A 10,728-nucleotide genomic window follows, 5' to 3' on the forward strand; every position below is an offset into this window, starting at 1 on the left:
ATTATGAAGGTTTATTGTTTAAATTTAATCTTGCTGGTTCCAAATTTTTCATGAGAAAGAGATAAATATATGAATAATTAATTAGTCCAGTTATATTCATTTCTTTGGTGAACGTAAGTAGAACTTAACATAGTAACCCAAAGGAGAGAAGAGATGATTTGTCTGGAAAAGTTACAAGAATTTTCAAAAAGGAAGTGAAATAGGATCTGGAGGAGCTCCCCAGGAACAGAAGGGGATGGGACTCCAGGTTGGAGAAGAGCCTATAAGAATAAAGACATTTAAAATCCGAAGAGCATCGCAGGTTTGGGGAAAGATGATGAATTCTATCGACTCTCTCCTATCTTTGGGAGGGCCAAGCAAAAACAGCGAAAGATCCCTAGCCTGTGACTCACACGTCTTCACTTGCTCCCTGTAGTTGTGTCCGTCCTATGAGTGGACTTCTGGGCAGACACATGGACACATGAGCCTAGGAGCGAACCCTCCACTCCCGTCTGTCCTGGAGACAAGCCTCCTCACGTGACCTTGGGAGAGAGCACTGGGTTCTATAGGTAAGATCCCCTGCAGAAGGAAATGGCAACCTAATCCAATATTTTTTTCGGGAAAATCCCACAGACAGAGGAGCCTGACAGGCTACAGCCCATGAGGTCCCAAAAGATTCAGACACGACTTAGCAACTCAACAGCAACAACAATTAGAAACTGGTAGTAACAACAAATCAAAGAATTGTCATTACACTGGGCCTTTTAATTGTGCTGTGATAGGCTTTATTACAACTCACATTACTGAAGCTATTCTATATGTGTCATGTAAGATGACTTACATTTCATAAATATTAAACTTCATATCCACACGTAAGGCCTTGTTCTTCTTGTTCTTCAGTCACTAAGTCATATCTGACATTTGTGACCCCATGGACTGCAGCACACCAGGCTTCCCTGTCCTTCACTATCTTCTGGAGTTTGCTCAAACTCATGTCCATCAGGGGGTGATACCATCCAAACATCTCATCCTCTGTCATCCCCTTCTCCTCCTGCCGTCAATCTTTCCCAGCATTAGGGTCTTTTACAATGAGTCAGCTCGTCGAATCAGGTGGCCAAAGTATTGGAGCTTCAGTATTAGTACTTCCTTTGACTATCCAAGGTTGATTTCCTTTAGCATTGACTGGTTTCATCTCCTTTAATCCAAGGGACTCTCAAGCACTACTGTTCGAAAACATCAGTTCTTCAGTGTGCAGACTTCTTTATGGTACAACCCTCATATCTGTACATGACTACTGGAAAAACCATACCTTTGAATATACAGTCATTCTTTTGGCCAAGTGATGTCTCTGCTTTTTAATATGCTGTCTAGTTTTTTCATAGCTTTTCTTCCAAGGACCAAGCATCTTTTAATTTGATGGCTGCAGTCATCATCTGCACTGATTATGGAGCGCAAGAAAATAAAACGTGTGAGGACTATCAAATACCTAACTCAAACTTTTGATCAAGATAAATGTGGTTAAAGAATTATATAGCCTTAGGATAACCAGGTTTTGACTTTTTTTAACCAATTACCATTTTTCTTTAATGAGTCTGATTTATATCTCAAAGTTGTATTCTTTATCATAGAGCAAGACTCAATTTTACACTGAATCTACTATGTTCACTAAAAAATCCTGTTGTTAATGACACAATAGGGGAACAAAATTAAAACAAAAATTAGGTGGTTAAAGCTGAAATTGGAGAAAAGGAAGAGAACCACAAATAAATGTAAAAATGTGCCCAGAATAAATTTCTTGGTGTTAGGAAAGAATGGCCATTTGGGTCTTTAGAAACATAGTGATATGGGGACACTTTATATTAAGACATGGTACTCATTTTTCCATAAAGCTTCTACTTCCTGGGGACAATGGGTATTGAGTTCAATTCAGTTCAGTCACTTAGTCATGTCCAACTCTTTGTGACTCTTCCTGGGGACAGTGGAGATTAAGAAATTAAAAATTAGAACTTACTTTGCTACAAGAGATTTAGTGAAGAAGATGACACACTGGGTGTGGTAGGGAAAAAGTCACTTTTCTCAGCAAAAGACATTTTAACCTCACAGCATGTTCTAGAATAATCAAGATACTTGAAAAGCAGGCAGCTGTCCCATCTTTGAAAAACAATTTCACGATTACCTGCTTCCAGAGTTTACAGGCAGTACAAGAGAAGAACATCTGTAGTTAATATTTCTTTAAAATCACGATTATAACTGCTGTTTCCAAGGCCACCCACCTGAGGGGAGGGAGACACAGTATTGTTGTAAAAGTGACTCTAGATGAAAATGGTAATTCCATGGCTTAGACTCCCCAGTTGGCTTCCTGGAAGGAGTGTGAACTCCTATGCTTCTTGGAGGAACTTTTCTCTCAGACAAAAGAAGTACTAAGAAGTAAGGGTCGGGAGGCCATCAATATTTTCCCACTAAGAACACCTTTGGTTGCTTAGAACAGGTCTGTGTTGCTCCTCCGTTGCTTCGTCATTTGTATTCCTGTTGCTGGTGTCCTTTTTTAATACCGTTGCCTACACAGAGCTCACTCTGTCTATAATGAAGGGCTATGGGCTGAAACACTTCTGTCTTGCCACCAGAGCTTAGATTCTATCCTTTTCCATGTCCTCAGTCGATGCAGGGGAGTGGGCTCTTTCACATAGAACCTTGAGGACCACATCTCACCAACCACCAGTCCTCAGAAAAGTTAAAATTCCTTTCTCCCTCTGTGTATGGAACTCCCTTCACTTAGAAATCAGATTATATTTCTCATCTGTCCACTCCATTTTCAGGAACCCCATTCCAATTGATTTATCAACCATCAACACCCTTGGTCACATGGGTAATTAATGAAAGCTTCACCCAAAATTAAGAAAATCATTAAAATACTGGATCAGTCAGATTGTGTTAACAAACAAGGGTATTCTTGGATACACGGAGTTTTCCATGTCATATGCTCATGGGGAGAGTCTTAAGGGAAACCATTTTCAGACTCTCATCATTAATATGAATTATTTTCTTAATTTTTCTGAGTAAGCATTTGTATCTGAAAGCTTAAATACTGGTCTTCTTTCCCATCTTCCATTTCAAAATTGCCAGGGCCCTGTTTTATAAAGAAAATCTTATTATTGTGTGATGCCCCAGAGTGTACAGACTTCTGGGATGCCAAACAAAAAGACTCTTTGAAAAGCTTCTGTCACCAAACCTTCTTTGATCATGGCACCATGTGCTTTTGATAAGTCTTCATGGATTTCTCTCTTTTATTTATTTCTGTTAAATGGATAGCAAGAAGAGTTAAAGTCTTAATTCTCTTAATTCATATATACTGAGGAACAGAATTACAAGACTGGACAATATTGATTCAACAAACTTCGTTGGATGTGTACTTGCATGTGAATATTTACTCCAGATGGAAATGGTGTTGGAACTTTCCCGGTTGTCCAGTGCTTAAGAATCGGAGCTCCTAATGCAGGGGGCCTGGGGTTCAAGATCTAGATCCCACATGACACAAGAGAGGTAGAAGATATGAATGTGCTACAATTAAGACACAACACAACCAAATAAATAAAAATGCTAAAAAAAGAAATGTTGGTATCTTTGCAACATAGTGGCTTTAAGTATGAACTTTGGAGTTCTGTAGCCCTTTTACATACTCCCACTCCACCACTGACTAACTCTGAATCTTTAGCCAAGCTCATTTTCCTTCTCTCCTTAATGCCATTGAAACTAGTGTCCACCTCATGGAGTTGCATAAGAATTAATGAAGGTAATGCAAGAAAAACATTTCAAAGAAAGACCAGAAGAAGATAAATGCTTGACCAACATTTGTCACTTCACATTTTCTTACTGTGAAGTTAGAACAAGGGAGCCTTGTCAAGCAAAAACAGCCACCCAGCTGTGTAGTGAAGGGCTCAGCCTCATCCAAAGGGAAGTCTGCACTTTGCCCTTGTTTCCTGGAAGCTCCTCTCTAAAGCCTTAGGTTGTTTCCTCTGAGAAAGGGTGACTAACTGTGTCAAAGGTTGACACTGAGAAAAGTGCTTTTGTTTATGTGAGGTTCTTGGGCCAGCCTAATAGGGATGTAAACAGTGTGATTAGAGTAAAAACTTTGGGCCAGAAAAATGATGTGATTCAAGATGGGGGTTTTGGTCATGCAGTATCAGCTGCACGTCTATAGAGGTTTGAGCCTGAGCTCAGCTGTATGGACTGTCAATCATGCCTAGGTGATGGATCCCCAGTAAAAACTCTGCATACAGATCCTGGAGTGAGCTCCCGTGTCTGCAGGTACTCAGTGCCGGCACATCGGTGCTGCGAGCACAAAGCTTACCATGACACCCTGGGAAGAGGAAACCAAAGTTCCATGTTTCACACTTCCTTTGACTCTGCCCCATATGCCTTTTTCCTGGGCAGTTTTTTATCTGTATCTTTTAAAAAGCTGCAATCCCCTGGATATATACCAGGAGAAAATCATACTTTGTAAAGACACATGCACCTCAGTGTTCATTGCTTCGTCAGGGCTTCCCTGGTGGCTCAGACGGTAAAGAATCTGCCTGCAATGCGGGAGACCGAGGTTCGATCCCTGGGTTTGGAAGAGTCCATGGAGGAGGGGATGGCAATCCACTCCAATATTCTTGCCTATTCTTGTCCACGGGGACAATCCCCATGGACAGAGGTGCCTGGCAGGCTACAGTCCATAGGGTCGCAAAGAGTCGGACACAACTGAGCGACTTAGAATAGCAGTGTTCATTGAAGCACTGTTTACAATCGCCAGAACATGGAAGCAACCTAAATGTCCATCAACAAGAAATGGACAAAGAAGATGTACTATAGATATACAATGCAATGTTACTCAGCCATAAGAAGGAACAAAATAATGCTATCAGAAGCAAGATGGATGGACCTGGATATTGTCATGCCAAGTGAAGTAAGTCAGACAGAGAAAGACAAATGCATATGATATCACTGATATATGGAATATAAAAAATGGTACAAATGAACTTATTTACAAACAGGAAGACAGTCACAATGTAGAAAATAATCTTAATGTTCCAGGGGGAAGAAGGGAGGGATGAATTATGACATTGGGATTGATGTGTACACACTAATATACATAAGATACATAACTAATAAGGACCTACTGTATAGAACAGGAAACTCTTCTCAACTCTCTGTAATGACTGACATGAGTTCAGTTCAGTCGCTCAGTCATGTCCGACTCTTTGCAACCCCATGAATGGCAGCATGCCAGGCCTCCCTTTCCATCAGCAACTCCCAGAGTCTACCCAAACTCATGTCCATTGAGTAAGTGATGCCATCTAACCATCTCATCCTCTGTAGTCCCCTTCCTCTCCTGCCTTCAATCTTTCCCAACATCAGGGTCTTTTCAAATGAGTCAGCTTTTTGCATCAGGTGCCCAAAATATAGGAGTTTCAGCTTCAACATCACTCCTTCCAATGATCACCCAGGACTGTGCTTCAGCCAGCCTAGCATTTCTCATGATGTACTCTGCATATAAGTTAAATAAGCAGGGTGAGAATATACAACCTTGACATACTCCTTTTCCTATTTGGAACCAGTCTGTTGCTCCATGAGAAAAGAATCTAAATAAGAGTGGATATATGTATATGTATAACTTATTCACTGCTCAACAAAAACTGGCATTTATAGCATTGTAAATCAATTATACTGCACTAAAAATAAAAAATGAATTAAAAATAAATCAAAGATCTGGAATAAAACATAACCACATAACAGCTTTCAGTGAGCTGTTGCAGTCCTAGGTGATTATGAAACCCAAGAATGGTCTTGGGAGATCCACAAACTTGTAATTGCTATCTGAAGTGAATAATGTCTTGAGGACTTTCCACTCTGAAATTTGTATCTGTCAAAGACCCTTTTCTTCATTTACATAGTCGTGATGTTTCCATGTTGGTCAACTGGTACTTAATCTAAGAATTCAATAATTAATTCATATTGTAAATAAGAACATGTATAGGAGGGAGGGGGCGATTGCTCAATGACTGATAACCAAGGAAGACCCTGAAGACACTCATATATTGTTTTAAGTCCATCAAGGAGTTTGCCATCTCAGACCCTCCACCTGGGGCTGCTGGTCCTTATTCAGCTTCCTTAGTCCTGGCTTCCTATCAGCCCCACAGAGCATTAAATACGGATGAGGCATTGGGTTACCTTAGACAAGTCAGTCTCCTCATTGGGTGCCATGGTCTAACTGCTTGTGTTCTCCCAAAACTCATATGTTGAAAACCTAATCCCAAAAGTGACAATTTAAGGAGGTGGGACCTTTGGAAAATTATGAGGTCATGAGTGCAGAACCCACATGTGGGCAGAGCCCACATGAATGGGATTAGGGCTCTTGTGAAAGAGGCATGAAATACTTGCTCATCCTTGCTATTTGAGGATATGTTCTGGGAGAGGAGGTCACTCACTCAACCATGATGGCACCCTGATCTTGGACTTCTAGCCTCCAGAACTGTGATAAATAAAGTGGTTTATAAACCACCTAGCCTCTGGCATTTTGTAATAGCAGCCTGCATGCACTAAAACACTAGACATGATTAAATGGGGAAAAAAAAATTCTCAATTTGTTTTCCCTTCCAAGGTCATGAATGTGGAACAGGTAGCATAGATATTCAATCCCAGTTGCACATGGTTACACACTCCATAGAATTGTACATTTCTATCAAATTGTAGTTCTTTCACATGCTCACCTGGGAAAATATTTTCTTAGAGGTAATTAACATTTAAACCAAAAGTTTGTGGATTTTATGCGATCAGTTGAGGGCCTTAAGAGCAAAGATCGAGTTTTCTCAAAATAAAAGCAATTCAGCCTGAAGACGGCAGCAATAATGGTACCCCATTCTCCAGCCTGTCAGCCTAAAGATGAAGCAATTGGACCCTAAGGCCTGTCACTGGGGTCTCATCAGAACCTCACATAACTGCTCTTGACTTGGAAAACTTATTTTCGCTTCTCTAGGGCTTGGTTTTCTCATCTGAAAAGGAAAATTAGAGGAGAAAATCCTTTGCATTTCCAAAAATTATGCAAATGTCTATATAAAACATGATTCCAAACTGAGGTTTTATTCTTTTTCCTGAAAGGAAAATTATCAATTGGTTGTGCAGCTTCCCTGTTTGGATCACTTATACTTCTCCTTATCTGTTCGGTCTCACAGTGTATTTCTCTAGCTTAGCTTTAAGAATAAATCCTTGATAAAAATAATTACTTGACTGTTGTGGAATATTACTTTTATCTTTGATCTTCCATTGAAAAGCAGGAGTTGTAGTTAAGCACACTAGTGAGAAAAACTGTTTCTAAATGTCAGTATGTCACCTTGAGAAGTTTGCTGTGTGTAGTTGCTCAGTTGTGTTCAACACATTACAACCCCATGGACTGACAACCCCTTGGGCAGCAGCCCGCCAGGCTCCTCTGTCCATGGGGATTCTCTAGTCAAGAATAGTGAACTGGTTTGACATGCCCTCTTCCAGGGATCTTTCTGACCATGGATGGAACCCTGATCTCCTGTACTGCAGGCAGACTCTGTACTGTCTGAGCTGCCAGCTCCCAATTAAATGGGCCTTAAAGTATACAGAGGATGCCTGATTTGTCTACTTTTGTTTTCTGCAGCAGCAGGTTTTTTGCAGCTAGCATATCAGTCCCGTTTCTATTTACCTGAACGCTATCTAGAATTCAAACTCTCTAAAAGAAAAAAAGTTATCAAAAAAGGAACTTTTATCTAGAATAGCAGGTAAGATTTTGTCAGTTTATCCAAAATACCAGAGGCTGGGTATTTGCTTTTAATTATAATATTTACCTCCGAAAGAACAAATGGCCGGCAAGTTTCTTCCATGGTTGATACTCAATAAATAGTAACTTCAGGGCAGTTGGGGTACCCTTGTAGCCCCAGGGGAACTGAATTAAAGGAGTGGGAATAGGTGTTGTTCAAATAATTAACTATAATATAAGTCAGAATGTGGTGAGTGAGAATGATGTTAGGAAGCCATAAGGAGGAAGATAGTACTTTCATCTAGAAAAATTAGATAATGATTCATCAAGGAGGCGAATTGCTTTTGTTCCTTCGAAGAGATTTTAGGTGTTTGTGTACAATGTAAGAATATTTGATTTGTAGACTCTCCCTGAAGTATTTTTATCTGTCATGATCAGGGAGTACAGCTAAGAAATTGAACTCCTCTAGTAAAGTCAAGAATCCTATAGTAAAAAGTAGACTCAAGTGGCAGGTTCAGAGCACTGTCTCTAATTCTGTCCTATTCATCATTTTAGTCAGTGACTCCATTATGACATTATCTTATGACATGAAACTGCGGGCTAGTGTATGTGGAATAAAAGACTGAAAATCCAGTGGTTTCCTTCTAATACGGTAACAATTAAAAGCAAATGCATCCACAGTTCTGTGAAAACGAAACTCGCTCAGTTCTGTCCAACTCTTTGTGACCCCATGGACTATACAACAGTCCATGAAATTCTCCAGGACAGAATACCGGAGTAGGTAGCCTTTCCCTTCTCCAGGAAATCTTTCCAAACCAGGGATCAAAACCAGGCCTCCACATTGCAGGCAGATTTTTTACCAGCTGAGACACAAGGGAAGCCCCCACAGTTCTACTTCTGTAATTATATACAAATAATCAGGGTATGAGGGTTTGGGTGGGGAGAAAAGACCTCAATGGTTTTAGTTCACTGTAAGCTGTGAGAGCAGCATCAAAAATTCACAGAAATTTCATTCTGCAGGAATAAAAGTCTTTCATAGAACAAACACCTAACGAAGGCCTGCTGGATGCAAAGAAGAGCAAACACATGGACTTTGTAAATTAGGAGTTAAATTTTAATCGAAAAACAGAAATGAGGTAAATTTCAAAGTTAAATATTGCACCACAATTGGGACACATGTCAAGAGGGAAAAACGCAGAATGCCATATAATCCACATAACAAGGAGATATGATCTGTGTCAGAATCAGGAAAGGCTGCTTCATGGAAGTGGTTTTTACTGAGATCTGAAAGATGTCAGGGAAGTAATGAAGCAAAAGAGTGAGGGTCTTCCAGGGAGAAGAAATGGCATTTATAAAGAGCTTTGGCCATATGTGAAAATATAGACTGAGAACAACAGACATGCCAGGATTGAACCTTCAAGGAATTTAACTTATTTGGTAAAATTTATGCAAACTGGACAATGAATACAAGGTGGAATATGATCAGTTCTGTGAAAGAGATAAGAATCAAGTTTTCAAGAGCATAGGAGATATTTCCATTTGCCAGGTAATTTGGTAAAGATTCACTTAAACCTAAGAAACCTGGTTTCTATTGCTACTTTTGCAACGAGTTTTATAAGTTTAGATAAGTGACTTAATCATTCTTGGATTTACTTATATATCCTTAACATGGGAAGATTGTCTAGATAATTTCCAAGGTTTCTTCATTTTCTGAAATCCAGTGAATCCCGCTGGTTATTATCTGGAATAAAAATAAAAAACCCTTTTCTATACCAAGAGTAATGGCTGAAATATCTACAATATTATATAAAAAGCATTGAAATTCTTGGTTTTTTCATTTTTTATTTTTTTAAAATATATTTTCCAGATAAAATGGCAAGATACTTAAAGTATACATGACAATTTAAATAGGTATACATGATTAATCAATTCCATTGATTTAATTAACATATCTATTAATATCATCTCACATATTTACCTTTAAAAATCTTTTTGGTGAGAAAATTTAAGTTTTACTCTCTTCCATGTGTGCTAAGTCACTTCAATCATGTCCAACTCTTTGTGTCCCCATGGACTATATAGCCCGCCAGGCTCCTCTGTCCATGGGTGTCTCCAGGAAAGAACACTAGAATGGGTTGCCATGCCCTCCTCCAGGGGATTTTCCTGACCCAGGGATTCAACCCACGTCTCTTATGCATCCTGCACTGGCAGGAGGGTTCTTTACCACTACTACTGCCTGAGAAGCCCCACAAATATCAATAACACTTTACAAACCATAGTCACCACGTTACACATTAGATCCTCACACCTTATTCATCATCTTACAGCTTAAACTTTGTGCACTTTTACCAAATTCATTCTTAAATCATTGATTTCTCAGCACTTATTATTACATGACCTGTGACATGTTCTTGTATTTATGATTTTGGAGTCAGGAAGAATGATGTCCCCCTCCTGTTGTAAGCAGTTTAGTGATAGATCTTTGAGGGACCATCTTTAACTAGCAGCTCCAAAGCCACCCCATCATTGTCAGAAAGCAAGATGATTTACACAGGTAAGGAAAATAAAGAAAACTGATTTCCCTGGTGGCTCAGATGGTAAAGAGTCTGCCTGCAATGTGAGTGACCTGGGTTGTACCCTTGGGTCAGGGAAGATCCCTCAGAAGGGAATGGCTATCTGCTCCAGTAATCTTTGTCTCAAGAATCCTTTGGACAGAGTTCCCTGGTAGGCTACAGTTCATGGGGGTCTCAAAAAGTCAGACATGCCTGAGCAACTAACACACAATGAATTTTAAGGATTTGGAAGTTCTATCAGAGCTAAGGATAGCTTAAAAGGAATAGCAAAAGTCTTTGAGACAAGCAAGAACAGGGATACATGAACAATTTTACGCCCACAGGGCAAAGAGGAGGATGGATATTGCAGTCTCTAAAGAATCTTGTATATACCTGCAGCTAAAAGTGTGGGCCTCTGAATAGAGCTCTGGGCTT

Source organism: Giraffa tippelskirchi, chromosome 8 (genome assembly GCF_054371585.1).
Source record: "Giraffa tippelskirchi isolate mGirTip1 chromosome 8, T2T-mGirTip1v1.2.pri, whole genome shotgun sequence".
NCBI classification, from domain to species: Eukaryota; Metazoa; Chordata; class Mammalia; order Artiodactyla; family Giraffidae; genus Giraffa; species Giraffa tippelskirchi.